General features: G+C 36.6%; 1 protein-coding gene across 1 annotated transcript in view; it reads right to left on the reverse strand.

Moving 5' to 3' along the window:
• The window catches only part of LOC124088921 (NXPE family member 1-like), a 240,957-nt gene that overhangs the window by 174,768 nt on the left and 43,987 nt on the right, over positions 1–22,202 (reverse strand). The window lies entirely within an intron of this gene.

Here is a 22,202-nt window from a genome sequence, read left to right on the forward strand (position 1 = left end):
ATCAAAGACTTTACATTCTTTTTAAGGGGAAAGATCATAAAACAAAACAACAAAGAAAGATATAATTCTGTAATAACTATTGTGGAATAATTCTAAAATTCTTAGTAAAACAAGATGACAAAGCATTTGGCAGGGTACTGTGATTGGATGCTGTGTGGTGGTGATGGAGGTGACAAGTTAGTTAGGAAAGCATTTTAAGTGGGATCAAAATTATGAACAAAGTGTGGAAACATGAAGTGATAGCCTGTCTTCCTAACAAGGACAGGCTAGTTTTGAGTATGACAAGGTTTCAGGATAAAGTGTTTTCTGAAGAACCAACCAGCAGACATGCCCAGAGCTCCACGGGGAACAAGCACAGAGAATCATTCAGCTAACATCTAGTTGAAGAGAGAGAGAAAATATGTCAAAAATACCTCTTCAGGGAGATCCAACATGGCGGCGGGCAGAGAGGCAGTGCTGTCAATACCCCCCCAGTGATGGGGTCATAAAGACGCATAGATAACGCTTAGATTCTACCAACGGAGAATCTCCTAGCAAAATTCCACTGAAGAGAGACCGGCCGGGAGCTACTAGGATTTTTTGAAGTGACAGTTTGCCCCAGACAAGCGAATCCCTGCAACGAAACTCAGAGGTCCAGATCAGCCAGCCGCAGTCCGCACGCCGTGGCGTGGCTGCTGGCTCGTCCTCCCGCAGCCAACGTGACTGGGTCCCGCTAGCCTCCGAGACGCAGCTTGGCAGGAAGAAGTCTTTAGCCAAGCCTTCATGAAATAGCTAGCCGGGAGCTTCAGACACTCCGGCAAGGAGCCTGGGGCCCTCCATAGCAGAGAGGTGACGTCATCGGAGTTCGGCTGATGGAATACCTTCCCAGCAGAATCCACTTTAGCAGGTGTGTGACTCCCTCCCCATCCAGATACAAGCAGCCAGGAAACTTCAGGGACCTCTCAGGGGTCGTGTCTGTAGGGAAACAGAGGGGATCCCCTACCCCCAACCCCCCATATCACCAGCGGTGACTCCCAAGGTCTTAGCCGCCAGTTTACCACAGCACTGGGGCTTAAATGGGACACGTGGTGGGGCTGCAAGTGTAACTAGATCTCTGGGGAACCGCTTCTGGTGAACAGGACCTGGCTGGCTGGCTGACAGGAGGAAGGGGGAAAGGGCCGGAGAAGTCAAACGGCTCTGGACTGACAAGTCTGAGAGACTCCCAGGAAACACCTTACAGGGATTGCTATCGGCAGGTAGAGGGCAGAAGCTCCGCTCAGAGGGCACAGCTCCACCTACTGGAAGAGAAGAAAGTGGATCTCTAAGACTTCAATATTTTTTTTTCTTCTTCTCTCTCTGTTCCTTTCTCCCCTTTTCCTTCTCTCTTTCTTTCCCGTTTCAAGTTTTATTGTTCTTTTCATTCTCCTCTAATCTATCTATCTCTCTCTCCTTCTTTCTTTTTAAGAGCACCTTCATTCCCCTACCCCCCCAACTTTCATCCCAAGCATTACGTCTTCCATTACGTGTAATTGTCTAAATGCAAATAGGTGAATGTCTAGAGGCTGTCTATAGGGCTCCTAAATACCTAGCTACTACCAACACCCTGATCCAATTGCCTGTTAGTATCCACCTTCAGTAGAGCAATCTTCTAAAGTAGCCAAGACATACTAACCCTCGTACCATCATAGCACCTAACCTAAACAGAGTCCTAAGAACAAACAACAAATCACTATATGCATACAGAACCTGGAAGCCTTTTATGAATTGAATGAATCAGCTTTAAAGCACAATAAAGCCCAACATTTCTAGGCATAATCTCCCACCACAAAGGAGAGACAATAGAGATATACAAAGCCAAAACAAATGTATAGGAGAAAGCAGTTACAAAGCAGTCAAACAGAGCTGGAAAGTAATGTGAACAACATGAAAAAACAAGGGAAAAAAGGATTACAAACAATGCAGGACAACTTAAATCTACAGGAGGACTTAGAAGCATCAGAAACATGGACAGGGAAAGAAATCAAGGCATACCTAACTCAGATGGAACAGAATATTAGAGAAGACAAGAGAAGACATGAGACAGCAAGTCCAAGCAATGAAAGTATATTTTGAAAACGAACTAAACAAACAAATTCAAACTGCAAAGAACGAGCTTTACCAGGAGATAGAGATTTAAAAAAAAAAACAAAAAACAAACAGTAATCCTAGAAATGCAAGAAACCATAAACCAGATTAAAAACTCTAACGAGAATATTACAAATAGACTAGATCAAGTAGAAGTCAGAACATCAGATAATGAAGACAAAGTTTATCAACTTGAAAAGAATACAGTCAACACAGAAAAGATGCTTAAATCTCATGAGCAATCTATTCAAGAGATATGGGATGTCATAAAAAAAAAACAAATTTGAGTCATTGGGATAGAAGAAGGCACAGAGGTTCAAACCAAAGGAATGGACAACTTATTAAATGAAATAATCCTAGAAAACTTCCCAGAGATGAAAGATGGAATGGATTGCCAAATCCTGGAAGCCTACAGGACCCCAAACATCAAAACTGTAATAGACCAACTCCAAGACATATAATTATGAAGATAGCTAACATACAGAACAAGGAGAGAATATTAAAAGCTATGAGAGAAAGGAGGCAGATTACATTCAGGGGTAAACCAATTAGGTTAATGACTGATTTTTCATCACAGACTTTGAAAGCGAGAAGATCTTGGAACAACGTATTTCAAATGCTGAAAAACAATGGATTCCAACCAAGAATACTGTATCCAGCAAAATTAAGCTTCAGATTTGACAATGAAATTAAAATATTTCACGATAAACAAAAGCTAAAAGAATTCACAGCCAGAAAACCAGCACTGCAAAGCATTTTGAGCAAAATACTACAAGAAGAGGAATTGAAAAATAGCGCCCAAAACTAACAGTGGGAGGTATCTCAATAAAGGGGAAGGAAAATAACCAAAGAGGAAAAACTAGCCAAACTAAAATAAATAAATAAATAAACATGACTGGAAGTACAAACCCTATTTCAATTGTAACCTTAAATGTTAATGGCTTAAATTCACCAATCAAGAGACATAGGCTAGTAACCTGGATTAAAAAAACAAATCCAACAATATGCTGCCTTCAGGAGACTCATATGATAGGAAAAGACATACACAGGCTGAAGATGAAAGGTTGGGAAAATCATACCACTCACATGGCCCTCGGAAGCAAGCAGGAGTGGCCATACTCACATCGAATAAAATCAACTTCAAACCTAAGTTAATCAAAAGGGATAAAGAAGGACACTATATACTGTTAAAAGGAACCATCCACCATCAAGACATAACAATTATCAATTTGTATGCACCAAACAATGGTGCTTCAACGTTCATAAAACAAACTCTCCTCAAGTTCAAGAGTCAAATAGACCACAACACAATAATTATGGGGGACTTCAACACACCGCTCTCACCATTGGACAGATCCTCTAGACAAAAGCTGAATAAAGAAACTATAGAACTCAATGACACAATCAATAACCTAGACTTAACCAACATATATAGAATATATCAAACATCATCAAGTGGATACACGTTCTTCTCAGCAGCACATGGATCCTACTCAAAGATAGACCATATATTATGCCATAGGGCAACTCTCAGTAAATATAAAGGTGTGGAGATAATACCATGCACCATATCTGACCATAATGGAATGAAACTGGAAATCAATGATAAAAGAAGGAAGGAAAAATCCTGCATCACCTGGAAAATGAACAATATGTTACTGAATGATCAATGGGTTACAGAAGACATAAAGGAGGAAATCAAAAAATTCTTAGAGATACACGACAATACAGACACAACATAATGGAATCTATGGGACACAATGAAAGCAGTTTTAAGAGGGAAATTCATTTCCTGCAGTTCATTCCTCAAAAAAAGAAAAAAACAAAAAATAAATGAACTTACACTACATCTTAAAACCCTAGAAAAGGAAGAGCAAAACAACAGCAAATGTAGTAGAAGACAAGAAATAATTAAAATCAGAGCAGAAATCAACGAAATTGAAACAAAAAAAACCCATTGAAAAATTGATAAAACTAAAAGTTGGTTCTTTGAAAAAATAAATAAGACCGACAGACCCTTAGCCATGCTAACGAAGAGAAGAAGAAAGAGAATTCAAATTACTAATATACGGGATGAAAAAGGCAATATCACAACAGACACTACAGAAATACAGAAGATAATTAGAAAGTATTTTGAAACCTATATTCTAATAAAATAGAAGACAGTGAAGATATTGATAAATTTCTTAAGTCATATGATCTGCCCAGATTGAGTCAGGAAGACACACACAATTTAAACAGATCAATAACAAAGGAAGAAATTGAAGAGGCCATCAAAAGACTACCAACCAAGAAAAGCCATGGACCGGATGGGTATACAGTGGAGTTTTACAAAACCTTCAAAGAAGAATTAATACCAATACTTTTCAAGCTATTTCAAGAAATAGAAAAAGAAGGAGCTCTTCCAAATTCATTCTATGAGGCCAACATCACCCTGATCCCGAAACCAGACAAAGACACTTCAAAGAAAGAAAACTACAGACCAATATCTCTAATGAACTTAGATGCAAAAATTCTCAATAAAATCCTGGCGAATCGAATACAAAAGCATATCAAAAAAAATTGTGCACCATGATCAAGTAGGATTCATCCCTGGGATGCAAGGCTGGTTCAATATACGGAAATCAATAAATGTTATTCACCACATCAATAGACTTAAAGATAAGAACCATATGATCATCTCGGTAGATGCAGAAAAAGCATTCGACAAAGTACAGCATCCCTTTATGTTCAAAACACTAGAAAAACTAGGGATAACAGGAACTTACCTCAACATTGTAAAAGCTATATATGCTAAGCCTCAGGCTAGCATCATTCTAAATGGAGAAAAACTGAAGGCATTCCCTCTAAAATCTGGAACTAGACAGGGATGCCCTCTCTCACCACTTCTATTCAATTTAGTTCTTGAAATACTAGCCAGAGCAATTAGACAGACAAAAGAAATTAAAGGCATAAAAAATAGGAAAATAAGAACTTAAATTATCACTATTTGCGGATGATATGATAATATATCTAACAGACCCAAAAGGGTCTACAAAGAAACTGCTAGAGTTAATAAATGAACTCAGCAAAGTGGCAGGATATAAAATCAACATGCATAAATCAAAGGCATTCCTGTATATCAGCAACAAAACTTCTGAAATGGAAATGAGGAAAACCACTCCATTCACAATATCCTCAAAAAAAAATAAAATACTTGGGAATCAACCTAACAAAAGAGGTGAAAGATTTATACAATGAAAACTACAGAACCCTAAAGAGAGAGACAGAAGAAGATCTTAGAAGATGAAAAAATGTACCCTGTTCATGGATAGGCAGAACTAACATTATCAAAATGGCGATATTACCAAAAGTTCTCTATAGGTTTAATGCAATGCCAATCAAAATCCCAATGGCATTTCTTGTAGAAATAGAGAAAGCAATCATGAAATTCATATGGAAAAATAAAAGACCCAGAATAGCAAAAGCAACTCTAAGCAGGAAGTGTGAATCAGGCTGTATAGCGATACCAGACTTCAAACTATAGTACAGAGCAATAGTAACAAAAACAGCATGGTACTGGTACCAAAACAGGCGGGTGGACCAGGTACAGAATAGAGGACACAGAAACCAATCCACAAAACTACAACTATCTTATATTTGATAAAGGGGCTAAAAGCATGCAATGGAGGAAGGATAGCATCTTCAACAAATGGTACTTGGAAAACTGGAAATTCATATGCAACAAAATGAAACTGAATCCCCTCCTCTTGCCATGCACAAAAGTTAACTCAAAATGGATCAAAGAGCTTGATATCAAATCAGAGACTCTGCGTCTGATAGAAGAAAAAGTTGGCTCCGATCTACATATTGTGGGGTCGGGCTCCAAATTCCTTAATAGGACACCCATAGCACAAGAGTTAATAACAAGAATCAACAAATGGGACTTACTTAAACTAAAAAGTTTTTTCTCAGCAAGAGAAACAATAAGAGAGGTAAATAGGGAGCCTACATCATGGGAACAAATTTTTACTCCTCACACTTCAGATAGAGCCCTAATATCCAGAGTATACAAAGAACTCAAAAAATTAAACAATAAGATAACAAATAACCCAATCAACAAATGGGCCAAGGACCTGAACAGACACTTCTCAGAGAAGGACATACAATCAATCAACAAGTACATGAAAAAATGCTCACCATCTCTAGCTATCAGAGAAATGCAAATCAAGATCACCCTAAGATACCATCTCACTCCAGTAAGATTGGCAGCCATTATGAAGTCAAACAACAATAAGTGCTGGCAAGGATGTGTGGAAAAGGGTACACTTGCACATTGCTGGTAGGACTGCAAATTGTTGCGGCCAATATGGAAAGCAGTATGGAGATTCCTGGGAAAGCTGGGAATGGAACCACCATTTGACCCAGCTATTGCCCTTCTCGGACTATTCCCTGAGGACCTTAAAAGAGCGTACTATAGGGATACTGCCACATCAATGATCATAACAGCACAATTCACAATAGCTAGACTGTGGAACCAACCTAGATGCCCTTCAATAGATGAATGGATTAAAAAAATGTGGCATTTATACACAATGGAGTATTATGCAGCACTAAAAAATGACAAATTCATGGAATTTGCAGGGAAATGGATGGCATTAGAGCAGATTATGCTAAGTGAAGCTAGCCAATCCTTAAAAAACAAATGCTAAATGTCTTTTTTGATTTAAGGAGAGCAACTAAGAACTGAGCAGGGAGGAAGAGCATGAGGAAATGATTAACATTAAACAGAGATGAGTGGTGGGAGGGAAAGGGAGAGAGAAGGGAAATTGCATGGAAATGGAAGGAAACCCTCAACGTTATACGAAATCACATATAAGAGGTTGTGAGGGAAAAGGTGGTGGGGGGGAACAAGGGAGAGAACTGAACAACAACAGATGAGGTAGAGAGGGAAGATGGGAGGGGAGGGGTGGGGGGATAGTAGGGGATAGGAAAGGCAGCAGAATACAACAGTCACTAATATGGCATTATGTAAAAATTGTGAATGTGTAACTGATGTGATTCTGCAATTTGTATTTGGGGTAAAAATGGGAGTTCATAACTCACTTGAATCAAATGTATGAAAGATGATATGTCATGAGCTTTGTAATGTTTTGAACAACCAATAAAAAAAATTAAAAAATAAAAAATGTTCACTATTTCTTTTGCAAAAAAAATACCTCTTCACAGCTGATAATATTTTTTTGCCTTGTATCATGTGTGACATTGGGTGGAAAATGTACAAATACGACACAGGATTTCAAATATTGGAGGCATCAGAGTGGGCTGGGATTGTTCTAGAAAACTTTCTAGAGAGATGGGTTCTAAACTGGGGACAGACTATTGATTTTGGATTGGTGCAGGGACAACCAAGCCTAGGTGGGCAGTAGGATCTCATAAAGTCCAAAAAGCAAAATCTCTTTGTGTTTTTCAATATGTGTATATCCCTATAGTAATGCTTTGTAGGTATATTTCAATTCACATGGAGAATGTTGTAATAAAGATTTCTCATGCTTATTGCCTTCTTCCCTTACATACCACAGCACTCCATGGTGCCTCTATTGCTGGGCAGTGTCTCCCAGAGCATTTCCACTACATTTTTCTCAGCTGTTTCATACTAATGCATACGGAAGTCTACCAGTTCACACAGATCACAGTCAACAGAAATAAATTTCATATATGATTCCTTACAGATACAACCAGCAAATCCCTTGTAATACACTCAATTTGGATTGTTTCAACTAATACCTATGCAGACAGAACTTACACAAGGAAAAAAAAAGAAGGAAGGAAGGAAGGAAGGAAGGAAACAGCACAGTCCAACTGCTTTCAAAATGACTATATTAATTTGTGCTCTTACCAACAATGTAACAGAATTGTGTTAAAACTGTGATCTAAATTACTACTCAATTGGATTTCAGCCAGAAGGGGCAGCATTGTTTGGCTTTAGAAAATATATTAATGCAACTTATGACATTTAAAGATATAAGTAAAAGAAATCAGACAACTACCTCAGTGAATCAGGAAAAGATGACTTGACAGTAACCCAATTTCCTTCCATTGATAAGAAAAACACTTTGTGAACTGTTTTTCAGAAAAGAACTTCTTCAACCCAAAAGAAGGCACTAAAAACAAATATCCTGCACCACAATGTCACATATTTAATCAAACATCAAAAATACTGAAACTATCAGTGGAAACAAGACAAAGATGTCTAGAATGGCCACTTCTAATCATCTTGTTCTAGATGTGTACTGATGTGAAAGCACCATAAAAATAGAGCATTGGTATTTCTATATATCAGCCACAAGAGTTTATTGAGAAAATTAAATAAAAATAAAATATAATATCATAAAATATTCTATAGGGTGAATACACACATATGCATAGTATGTGTGTGTGTGTGTGTGTGTGTGTGTGTGTATATATATATATATATATATATATATATATATATAAAATTTGTTTCCAAAAATAATAGATTAACTTGTAAACACCTTTTAAGAACAACCAGAAAAGCTGAATAATTTTACTTTCAATCTGTTTGAACATACCAAGACAGTGAGGGCTTGAGATTCTGGAGCCCAAGAGAAAATAAGAGAGGAGCAAAGATAAATTAGAAAAGTAGGAGGGAAATATATGACATTTCAAAGGGCTGATGCTCTCTCCTACCAAAACACAAAGAACAAATGGAAAAGAAACAAGCAAAACATCTAGAAAACAGAATTATTCTCAGCAAAACTATCCCTCAAAACTGAAAGTAAAATAAGAGGGGCAAATGTAATTTTGAGAATTACAGATTTATATGTTCAGACTATTAAAGACAGTTTTCTAAACAAGACAAATGCTCCAAATGATTTTATAAAAAGATGGGACAGGGGGCAGGAGGAAACTAAGGGTACAAATCTAAAAGAAAAGATTAAAGATTATACAAATAGTGTAATTATATTTTACGTAGAACTAATAATTATATTATTCTAGAATTAAAATAATAAAAAATAGGCTATAATTTTTTAAGGTCCTTCACCCTAGAAATTATCGAAAGTGCAGATTTATATTAGACAATACAAAGTCAAAGGTACATGCTGAAATTTCTAAAATAGAATAGAAATTACAAAGGTGCTGGTGTTTCATTAAAGCTAAGAACAGCAAAAGAATAATTTAAAATTTCCTGATTAATGCACAGGGAGACAATGAAATAGAGACAAGGTAAGTAAAATAAAAAGCCAATAGAAAGATAAAACCACCAAGGTATATCAATAATAGTGTGAAACACAACAGATCAGGAAGCAAAAATGGGCAGAGCCACTCCTCTGGAACTAACATCTCCCACATCACATTATTAGGCTCTGAAAAACTATGTTCATAAACTGGAAGACTCAATGTTGTTACTAGAGCAGTTCTCTACGAATATATCTACAGTTTAAATGACAGCAACAAAGTCCACCAGGCTTTTGGTAGATGTACCAAAAGTTAAATATCTACTTACCATGTTAATCAGTCATTCCACTCTTTGGTACTTATCAAAAGAGAGTGAAAATTTTGTATATAGAGAACTGTTTAGGAATATTTGCAGCAGTTCTATTCACAATAGTCCAAACTGTAAATAGCTCAAATGATCATAAAATGATAAAAGATACAAATTTTATGGTACATTCAAAAAAAGTAATACTAGTCAATAATGAAAAGAATCAGAGGAGTGATAAGTGCACCTACACAGACAAATCCTCAAAAATTGACCCTGATTCAAAGGAATCAGATAAACTTGTACATTCTACATAATTCCATTTACATGAAGCCCCAGGAAAATGAATCTCATCTGTAGCACAAGACACTAGGTCTGTGATTGCCAAGGACCAAAAAGCAGAGTAGGCTGATGGAGGTGAACAATTGACCCAGAAATGGAACTTTGGGGGTAATGGTAATATTAGGGAGGTTGAATATGGTGGCTGCTCAGGTGGATGAAATTGTCAGCACTCATTAAATTGTACCCTCAAAAGGCAAATATTTGTAATGCATATAACAATGTTTCAACACAGTTTTTTGTTTGGTTTGGTTTGGTTAAGAGCAATTTGTGAGCAATAATGTTGGAAATGCCAGTACCAGGAAGCAAAAGAGGTAACCAAAACAAGAGAACTAATGTGCACATACCAACTAGGCAGGTTTAACCAGGCTGAACCACTGTGGGGAGAGAAAGAGAAGATATTCAGTGACTAAAGAGACAGGTGTTTATTTCTCTCTACTGTGACTATCCAGGCAGGTTCAGTCCATAGAGATCATCCAAGAAGCCAGGTACTCTGGAAGTTCTGCCATCTTCTGCCTGTGGACTCAACCAGGGGTTGAAGGACCCTGCAATGGGCCATGGATAGAATTTAGAAGGTTTGTGACCTCAAATAGGAAAAAATACATCTTTATTATCACCAGGCTCTAAATAAAGTTTATCAATATCCTCAATTAGGAACACTGACACCAAATCACAGGATTTTTAGCAATGTTTGTGGCTCAGTCAACAATTTGAAAGTAGAGCTATCTTCTTATGACATAGTTATAAAAGAATTTTAAAATGTCATCCATACATATCTCTGCTTTGAAATTATTGCAAATATAAGACCTGCTGCTACGTTTAGTCTTTTAGTGTATTAATAAAAATTGCTTTATGAGTACATAACAAATAGAGTTATGTGTTGATTGCTATACTTGAAGGTAAGTGGAATTCATTATATGTTGCATACACTATATGTTGCATTTTACACATTGTAAAACTTTTTTGGAGAAGAGATCCAAAGGCTTCATTAGGCGGATAATGCAGGCCCATGTTACAAAGAAGTTTTAGGAACCCTGTGTTCTAGGATTTTGTCATCACGCTCACTGTTATGGCTGTGCCTAAGTTGCAGCAGGTAGGAAGGAGAGAGACAGACTGGAGGGGGTAAGACACATGTTGCCTCTGCTTAGTCCACTTCAGGGAAAACAATCCAATGGCCTTTCTCAAAAACCACGGCGTCCAGGAAATATAGTCTAACTGGGCTGCCACGTGCTCAAGTTTCTATTCCTAGTGATGGAAGGGACAACATTAGCCTTGTCTGTACATTGACTCCATAGAGTCTGAGGATGACTGGATATGAGCATAGGAGACAAATGAGGCAGATCACCCAGGGTTCTGCACAGTGATACCATCCACAGAGAGGAGGGGAAGCAGCAGAGGACTCCAGGAAGAGAAAATATGTTCATTGAACCAGTTGACTTTGAGATACCTTTAAGCAAGGGTGTACTGACAAATCTGTTCTCCCAGAAAAACAAAAACAAACAATCCAAATTTAAAAACCTATTTTTGACCTTTATAGATCTACATGCTCTAAATATACCCATTATGTAATAGATTGGAGAGAGATGCACACAATAGGCTCTCGAATCTGAGACACTGACTTGGAAATAAATGAGATTTTCTGGCCATAAGGCTTTAAGCAGAATGCTGATCTGCAGTTATTTGTAACTTATACAAAATTGACCTTAAGGTTTCCCAGTAAAAAATAGATGTAAAAATAATTACTACCTTGTGTTAGACAGCTTTCCACTGCTGTGACAAAATACTTGAGAAAAACAACATAAAGGAGAAAGCATTATTTTGGCTTACAGTTTCAGAGGTTTTAGTCCATAATCACTTAGCCCTGTTGCTGTGGGCTGGTGGTGAGGCAGAGCATCATGTTGGGAAGCCTGTGGTGGAGTAAAACTGTTCATCAAATAGAGACTCAGAAGCAGAGAAAGAGAGAGAAAGATCTAGGGAAAAAACACATATGTCAAAGACATGCTTCCCATGACCCACCACTTCCAACATCCTAAACTTAACACCACCTTCAAACAGTGATACCAGCTGTGGACTGACCCTTGAATACAGAGCTATTGAGAGATATTCCAGATTCAAAGTATAGGTTATGGAGAATAGGATTAATAAATTTCCAGAAGAGCATACTATAGGGACACAGCCACATCAATATTTATAGCAACACAATTCACAATAGCTAGAATGTGGAACCAACCTAGATGCCCTTCAATAGATGAATGGATTAAAAAATGTGGCATTTATACACAATGGAATATTACTCAGCACTAAAAAAATAACAAGATCATGGCATTTGCAGGGAAATGGATGGCATTAGAGCAGATTATGCTAAGTGAAGTTAGCCAATCCCTAAAAAACAAATGCCAAATGTCTTCTCTGATATAAGGGGGGTGACTCAAAATGGGATAGGGAGGAAGAGCATGAGAAGAAGATTACCACTAAATAGGGAAGAGAGGTGGGAGGGAAAAAGAGGGAGAAGGGGAGTTGCACGGAAGATGGAAGGAGAACCTCAATGTTATACAGAATACATATATGATGTTGTAATGAGAAAAAGAAAAAAAAAGTGTGTCCCATTAGATTGGATAGAGAGAAAGGATGGGAGAGGAGGGGAGGAGTAGGGGGGATAGGAAGGGCAGCAGAATAGAACAGACAATATGATTGATGTATGTACATTCCATGTATATTACATACAAATATAAATACAAAATACATACTGCTGTCATGTTTGACTAAAAAAATAAAAAGAAATCGTATGGTAAAAAATTAATAAATTAATTAATTTCCAAGACCCTGCCATCAGTAAAATTTCTTCTTGCAAAGAAGTACTCTGGCCACTCTCAAAGTAGCTTTCCCTGTCAGTTTGTACTGTATAAGTGGAAATGTTAAACCAGCGTTGTACACAATAATATTGGTTGGTTGCCAGGGCCAATATTGTAAGGTGCCACCTAATAGCTATCTAAGGTGGATAGATTTAGTCTGAAATGATTCCCTTCTTGGATGATGTAATCAAACTTACACAGACCTAATGAAGAAACAGATACGTATGGAAATACAATCACGTATTATAACAAAGATGGTCTAATAGGGAGCACAGAGGACAGATTTTAACCAAAACCATTGAAGGAAGAACAGTTGAAAACTGTTGAACAGTTGAAAAATTAAAGAACAGACTCCACAAATAGAAATCCAACAGGCTTACCAAAGAAGGTATTGGAGGGATGGGTGCAGGGAGGGAAAAGGTGATGAGAATTTCAGGCAAGATGTGTAGGCACTGACTCAGGAACACGGAGGAATAGGCTTTTTCAGAGACCAACAAGAAACAGTGTTTCCACTAACATACTCTAATCCTCAGGAGTGCTAAAGTAATTCATTTCATTGGTTCACTTTATCTTCAGTGTATTCCACAGCCCCTGACAAGTACTTAGTAATTTTTAAATGAGCAAATAAACAGAATAAGCTCAAAAACCTAGGAAAGGAAGTTGAGAGTCTAAGGTGAACAAAAGTACAATGGTAAGTATGCTTTTTTTTTTACTTCAGTGTTGCTGAAACTTTCCATATGAACTACTTTCTAGATTAAAAAAGTGAATCAGACTAATCATTGTGACTCACACATTATGGAATTCACTAAAGTCAGAAAACCTGGGTAGATATTACCAAAAGCACTACATAGATTCAATGCAATTCCCATCAAAATCCCAATGGCATTCCTCACAGAAATAGAAAAAGCAATTATGAAATTCATCTGGAAAAATAAGAGACCCAGAATAGCTAAAGCAATTCTAAGCAGGAAGAGTGAACAGGTGGTATCGCTATACCAGATCTTAAACTATACTACAGAGCAATAGTAACAAAAACAGCATGGTACTGGCACCAAAACAGGCTGGTAGACCAATGGTACAGAATAAAGGTCACAGAGACCAATCCACAAAATTACAACTACCTTATATTAGACAAAGGTGCTAAAAGCATACACTGGAGAAAGGATAGCATCTTCAACAAATGGTGCTGGGAAAACTGGAAATCTATATGCAACAAAATAAAATTGAATCCCTTTCTCTCACCATGCACAAAAGTTAACTCAAAATGGATCTAGGATCTAGGGATTAAACCAGAGACTATGCATCTAATAGAAGAAAAACTAGGCCCTAATCTCCATCACAAGGGGCTAGGCCCCAATTTTCTTAATAAGACACCTATAGCACAAGAATTAAAACCAAGAATCAATAAATGGAATGAAATCAAACTAAAAAGTTTTTTCTCAGGAAGAAAAATAATATGTGAGGTGAATAGGAAGCCTACATCCTGGGAACAAATTTTTACCCCTCACACATCAGATAGAGCTCTAATCTCTAGGGTATACAAAGAACTCAAAAAGCTAAACACCAAAAAACAAATAACCCAATCAACAATTGGGCCAAGGACCTGAACAGACACTTCTCAGAAGAGGATATACAATCAATCAACAAATACATGAAAAAATGTTCACCATCTCTAGCAATCAGAGAAATGCAAATTAAAACTACTCTAAGATACCATCTCACTCAAGTAAGAATGGCAGCCATTATGAAGTCAAACAACAACAAGTGCTGGCGAGGATGCGGGGAAAAATGGTACACTCATACACTGCTGGTGGGACTGCACATTGGTGCAGCCAATTTGGGAAGCATTATGGAGATTCCTTGGAAAGCTGGGAATGGAACCACCATTTGACACAGCTATTCCTCTTCTCAGACTATAGCCAAAGGACCTAAAAACAGCATACTACAGGGACACAGCCACATCAATATTTATAGCAGCACAATTCACAATAGCTAGGCTGTGGAGCCAACCTAGATGCCCTTCAATGGATGAATGGATAAAAAAATGTGGCATATATACACAATGGAATATTAGTCAGCACTAAAAATAATAAGATCATGACATTTGAAGGGAAATGGATGGCATTAGGTCAGATTATGCTAAGTGAAGTTAGCCAATCCCAAAAAAACAAATGCCAAATGTCTTCTCTGATATAAGGGGGGGGTGACTCAAAATGGGGTAGGGAGGAAGAGCATGGGAAGAAGATTACCTCTACATAGGGAAGAGAGGTGGGAGGGAAAAGGAGGGAGAAGGGGAATAGCTTGGATGGTGGAAGGAGACCTTCATTGTTACACAAAATGCATGTATGAAGATGTGAGAGGGAAAAAAAAGAATAGTGTTACCTTAGATTAGGTAGAGAGAAGTGATGGGAGGGGAGGGGAGAGGGTAGGTGGATAGGAAGGATAGTAGAATGAAACAGACATTATTATTACTGTGTATATATGTGATTGCATGAGCAATATGATTCTGCAACCTGTACACTCAGAAAAAATGAGAAATTATGTCCCATCTGATTCAAATATATGTCAAGGTCATTGTACTGTCATGTGTAACTAATTAAAACAAATAAAAAAGAAAGAAAACCTGGGTTAGGCTTAGGATGGGGTGGCAAGGAGTACTCAGAGTAACATTTTGATACTGATATTTTGCCCTATTAAATATGCTATTATGAAATTCTGAGAAAATATGAATTTTCAGTGGAGAGAAATTAAATTTGGTCTGAAAAGCAGGATTCTGTTTTTTTAAATTTTCATACAATAAATAATATGTTTGTCAGTCACTGTGCTAGGCACTGGACATATAATGCTGAGATAGACTTTACTCCAATTCTTTAATAATTGACAGTTGTTTAGCAGTCAGGAAGTAAACAAACTATTGCAGTATGTTTCCCCCCATATCCTCTTTCATGAATTCATTCATTTCATCCCAACACTGACCTGGACCTGGAATTCAACACCTCTATAAATTCTCTCACACCAACTGCTTGAGCAGTTGGGAAATCTAATCATAGGACAGTGATTTTTACATGAATTGTGCCTGTGTACTGCATCTGCTTAAACAATTTCTCCTTGGACTCCCCAAAAGTTAATCAGCTCTAAACTGACCCTTTATTCTCTGGCATCCATTTTGCATGAAAATATCTGGTTTCCTTCTGCACTGATCAGACTCCAAAGAACCTTTTTGCATTCCACTAAATGAATCCTCTTACACAAAAGTTTTACGTACAATATAGACTTCACTGGGGGGTTTGTTAAGGAGCAGAGAGGAGGGGCTTTAGATGTTGCACCCCATAATAAGCTCTATAAAGATACAACCTTCTTTCTATTTCCATGACCACTTGAACATGGACATGGTGAGGAGGATTTCGGACTCTCTCTCTTTCTCTGCTTCCAAACTTTGCCCCCTCACTACCTCTTCTTGTCTCCTTCTCTTTCCTTTCCCTCATATGTTCCTAACCTTGTTGAATCATCTCCTTTCTTTTATACAGAATAATTCTGTTCCAAAGGAGTTGCCACTTCCGAATTTCACACTGGGCCCTCACCAAAACAAAATCCTCCTGCCCTGTTTACCTGCCTAGTTAACAGGATCAAATTTCACTTAGTAAGGCTGGAGTTGTGGCTCAGTGGTAGAGCACTTGCCTAGCATGTGTGAGGCATTGGGTTTGATTCTCAGCACCACATATAAACAAATGAATAAAATAAAGGTCCATCAACAACTAAAAATATGTATTAAAAAAATTTACTAAGTGCATTTATAGATTATGTTTTATAGCATAAACACATTCTTATAGAGCCATCAACTATCCCAAGTCTGCCCCCCAAAACTGGTAAGTTCATTTTTCTGATTTTCATTGCATTGATGTAAGTGGAATTATGGCAAGTATTATGACTGAGAAATTACAAGGTACAGTGAGAGAATGTAGGAGGAACAATCGCTTCCCATTTCAGGGGTCATGGAAGGAGGAATCAGAAATCCTAAACAAAACTTGAATAAGGAAAAATCAACAGGTCAAAGGGTTTGGTGATGGGGTCCTTGGTTGGGAGAAGGAGGAAGAAAGTATTTCTCTAAGGAGGAACAAAGTCTCAGGGGCAAATTACAGGTAAAAATAAAACAATGAATATACTAACAATGAATCCCACCATTATGTGCAATTATAGTGAACCAATAAAGATATGTAAAAACTAAAGTTGCTAATCCAATATGAAATGAAAAATAAAATAAAAACACACATACACACACAAAGGAAAATCACCTCTCATATGACTCTTTCTCTTGCGTCGTCTTTCCTAGGATTCTCATCATGTCCTCAAATATGATGCTTGAAAAAAGCTTACTGATGTTGACATCTCTTTTAATTATTACCTGGATAACTTTAATAATTTCTCAAAATGTTACAAGGGTAGGAGACAGAGACGTTTTTTCCATTTTTTTTTTGTAGTGGTATTCCATCTGTATGATTAGAGGACACAGCAATTTCATACTGCATTCTTTGTAGACATAATTTAGACTTATTTCTATTGTATAACTAATGGTTAATTCTTACCACAAACCCTTATATCACATTCTTCAGTTATTTATTTGTAGTTCATTTAGTTTAACAACTCTTCGGAAGAACTTAAGCAAAATATCCTCTGAGCTCAACATGATTTTTATAAATAAAGGTCAGTTTGTCTTCTTATAAAATTCTCAGTTCATTTTACTTCTTTGAGTTTCTTAAGCATTTTACTCCACTGAAATTTAGCTTAAAATAAGGTGGGCATGGTAGTGCATGCCTATAATCCCAGCGGCTGGGGAGGCTGAGACAGGAGAGTCAAGGATTCAAAGCCAGCCTCAGCAACTGTGAGGTGCTAAGCAACTCAGTGAGACCCTGTCTCTAAATAAAATACAAAATAGGGCTGGGGATGTGGCTCAGTGGTCGAATATCCCTGAATTCAATCCCTGGTACCCAAAAAACAAAAATGAAATATTAATGTTAAAAAGCAGTGAAAATAAAATTTAAGAAAAGGACATAAATAATAATCAAATTATATGCTACATAAGTATCAATCTATAAAAAAAATGATATAATCATCATACATTTGGATGGACCTCGAAAATCCTAAATACAAAAGTGACCACATTCGGGGTTATAATCTAAAATTGATATAGCCACAGTCATAGTAGAAAACTTACTCTAACTCTTTCTGATATTTATAAATCAAACTGACCTAAAATTAGCAAATATGTATATGGTCTGAACACATTGATAAATATAAACTTAACTTAATAGATAAACACAGAGAAGCAAGAAAGTAGTTTAGATAGTGACCTAAAAGATATACTTTTGCTTTAGATATTATTTTGTTCTATTGTAAAATGTTTGGTCCTTTTAAAATATTTCTCCATCCATTTTTACATATTCATCTTAAATATTCCTTCATCCATTCATTATAATATATTTTCTCTACCTTGCTTAGCATAGTTATAATAGCTGTTTCCAAGTCCTTATCTGGTCATTATAACATCAAATCTATCTGGGTGTTGGTTTCCACAAATCAATCTCCTCCTTTGAGAAAGACTATGTGTTTCTAATTCCTCCTGTGCTGAGTGATTTGTTATTGTATCCTGGACATTGTGACTGTTTTGTTGTGAAAGCTGTGAATTCTGTATTATTCCTCAGAGTTGTGTTGATTTTTTTTAAATCTTTTTTAGTTGTTGATGAATCTTCATTTTATTATTATATGTGGTGCTGAGAATCTAGCCCAGTGCCTCACACATGCTAGGCAAGTGCACTACCACTGAGCTACAACCCCAGCCTTGTGATGATATTTTTGATGCATCAAGTGACTAACTTGGTTCAACTTACACTGGAAAATTTCTCACATGTAGTTATGAAAAATTCAAATCTCACTTGAGTTTTCCACGGTTAGCTGCAAATTGCTTTATATTTATTCTGTACTTGTGCTTCAAGGGTCAGCGAGATTATTGAACAAAGTTCTTATGATCTGTGATTTCCCCTTCCTTCCAGTGACTATAGATGTTGGAGAGGAAGGAACGCTGGGTTCTGTTGTGTACAAAGCCTCAGTGCCTGTCTGTAAACTGCATTTAGGCTAATGATTGAAACAGGAGACTCGCCTCTTGATAGCTCCTTCTTTTAGACTTCTGCTTTCCTCCAAAACCTGCCTGCTTTTGTATACTCTCCTTAGCCTGCAGGTAGTTGTATTATGGGACCCAAATCTGTCTGCTTGGCCCTAGAAAGCCAGTACTCTGGAGCTGAGACTTGGTGGGAAGGTATTAGGTTTATTCAAAGGCAGGCCCTGCGGGGCTGGGGACTATGGCTCAGAGGCAGAGCGCTTGCCTGATACTCATGAGGCACTGGGTTTGATCCCCAGCATCCCATTAAAAAAAAAAAAACTAAGTAAAAAAAAAAGGCTGGTCCTGCAAAGAAGGAGGGGGATTTGTCCAGAAAGCACCAATTTAGGGAAGTCCCATACACAAAGTGTTTTATGAAGGGGAAGAAGGGCAAGGAACAATGGGCAGGAAGACTTGATGCTGAGTGGGGTCTTTTTCATCCAGGACCTGCTTTCTTTTCTCTTCTGCAGGAATATCCTTGAGATGGAATCAACTTTCATCTCCTAAGCCAAACCCTATAATTTTTTAATCAAACACATTAATTCTCTGCAAATTAAATATTATTCCAGTTTTAATTAGTGAAAAAGGTTAGCTAGTCCATGGTCCACACTTTCATGTTATCACCCATCAGATGTCCTGGGTTCTGAAAAACTAAAGGAATATTACTGATTAGGTGGTCTTGGGGCCAGGGTTTATCTAGTTCCTTTTTATGCAAGAATTGACTGTCTCAGCCATTCAAAGTTAGTCTTCCTTAGAATTTACAACACTGAACAAAGGGAAAAACAAAGAACACCTTTACAAGGGGCAGTATATAAAACAGAACCAATCAAAAACAGGGTGGTGTTTCTGTTGTCAATATTATAGCTATTTTGGTATGTGGTTCAGAGGTGAAAATAGCTTTCTGAAGAAGAGCCAGTCACAAGTTACTTGGCCATATATGAAACAGAAATCATTTATGGTTTAGTTTATGGGCTTTAAAAAAACTTATTACCCACTCGTATTCTCATTCCCCTTTTCCCACAGGCACGTATTCCATTCTATTTATTCCTCAGGATATTCCAGCTCTTACTCAATACATATATGTGTGGCCTTGAAAGATATGTAGTAATGTGTTAGTGTGTGCGTTTATTTATTTATTTATTTGGGGAGAAGAAATTGAAGATTTACTTGAATATAACACTTTAGATTTTTAAACAAAAGATAGAGTAACTGAAGAGTGGAACAAATTCTTAAAGAAAGGTTGTTGATAATGGGATATACCTATATATATCAAAGATTTATATATAAAATGATAAATATCATCAAGGTAGAACTGGCAGAAGGTTCAATTTAAAACTCAAAAAGAGTAGACCTAAGTCAGGGTTCCATTTGGCAGAAAGTCTTCCCTTGGTAAAACAAAGGTATTCTTTCAGAGCATCTGGGTGCCTTAATAGGATGACAGCTTGTTCTTATAGAGGATAAAAGCATTATTTTTGATGCCTCTTGAACTATTAACCAAATTGCCAAATGTTCTTCCTCTGGAACTCTTGCCTTAAGTCTCTTTATCTTCAAGTCTTGAAGAAAGGTGAATAATTTTATTTACAACTGCATTGTACTCTGCTATTTTATTTTGTTCCTTAAGATTTATTTATTGATTAAAGTGACCCTGCCCTTGATATCTAGTGAGGAATGAGAAGCCAGTGATAGTTAAGTCAAGGATGAAGAGGTGAGTGATGGATTCCTCCAGGTTAATTGGACCAGTGAGCATCTGTGTGTGTCTATACCTTTTGCCACAGTTGTTGTTTTGCTTTTGGCAAAAACAACCCAGTTAAGGCAAACTAAAGCTTCTACCACTTTGTAGAAGTACACAGCATTTCTCTGTACTTTCAAAAAGCAATTTTGAATAAAGTTTTTATTCAAAATTGCTTTTTGAAATCTAGTCATGCTTTTTATGTGTAAATCTAGTTCATGATGTCTAGTTCAGATGTCTAGAGTCCATTGTATGAATATACAGAGTTTAATTTATTCATTCTCCGAAATAAACTGCATCATTTTCTTTCCCAGTATACCTAACAATTTAATGGACATTTTATACATGCTTTAAATTTGTACCTTTTTTTCCGGGGAGGGGGAGGTACCAGGGAATTTATACCCTTTTAGATTTTTCTATTTATTTAATGACATTTTCTTTTTTTCCTTTTGTACTGATGTTATAGTCCGGGTAACAATTTCTGGTTTTGGATGTTACTTATAGTTTATCCCACTTTTTGTCATTTAGCTTTTCTATGGTCCTTTATTAAATAAAACTTTTATTTTTTAAGTAATTGAGTATGTACAATCTTTTTTATAATTTGCACTTTTGCAGTCTTATTCAAGAAATACTTCCTGGTTTGAGGTAATCAAGAGACTGAACATTTTTATTTTTTATTTTTTATTGAAATATTTTTATATAGATCTTTCAATCATTTGAATTTTATTATGCACCATGGGATAGATATTTTCCAAGTTTTTTTTCCATGTAGTAAACAATTTTCTCAGTACAATTTGCTAAATATAATTTTCCAATTCCTAATTTTGTCACTAACATATAATAAATGTTTATACATAAACTGGCTTTTTCTAGAGGAATCTTTTCTATTTGATTGTTTTACTTAATTGGTGTGACATTTGTATAATCCTGCTTTTATTACAGGGTTAGTTTCTTTAAAAAAATCCTAGATATTTACAGACTATTACCTTCCACAAAATTTTAGGATCAGTTAATCAGGTTCCCTTTGTCCCACCCAAGAAAATCCCCTTTAGAATATAATTAGATATAGAGTATGTTTAAATTATTTTTAGAACAATGAACCATTTTATATGAATCCCTCTTACATTTCAAAGTTGTATAGCTTTCTATTCATTAAGGTATTTTAAAAGTGTTTCATCAAGATCAGAACTTAAATCCTATTGCATTTTTCTATTATTCATTTTTTGCATAGATAATGCTATCAATGTCATAAGTTTACATTGTATTTGGCCCAGAGCTGAATATCTAAAACACTAATAACTTGCTAACTCTGGTTTTCTTGTAGTTATTTACTATGTCTACAAAAAGAAAATAAAGAAAGGGGTGAAAAAGACATTCTGCATCTTCCCTTACAATTCTCACACCTCTGTGGATTTGTTTGTTTGATTTTAATGTTCAGAACTTCTAATGTCTTGAACATTAGTTCAGTTGCTGGCCAACATTCTTGTTTTGCTCCTGACTTTGAAAGTGTTTAAGTTTTTACATTTATTGACCTTTAATGCTAAA

This window comes from Marmota monax, unplaced genomic scaffold (genome assembly GCF_021218885.2).
Source record: "Marmota monax isolate L192 unplaced genomic scaffold, Marmota_monax_Labrador192_F-V1.1 WCK01_AAM20220418_F8-fsc00081, whole genome shotgun sequence".
NCBI classification, from domain to species: Eukaryota; Metazoa; Chordata; class Mammalia; order Rodentia; family Sciuridae; genus Marmota; species Marmota monax.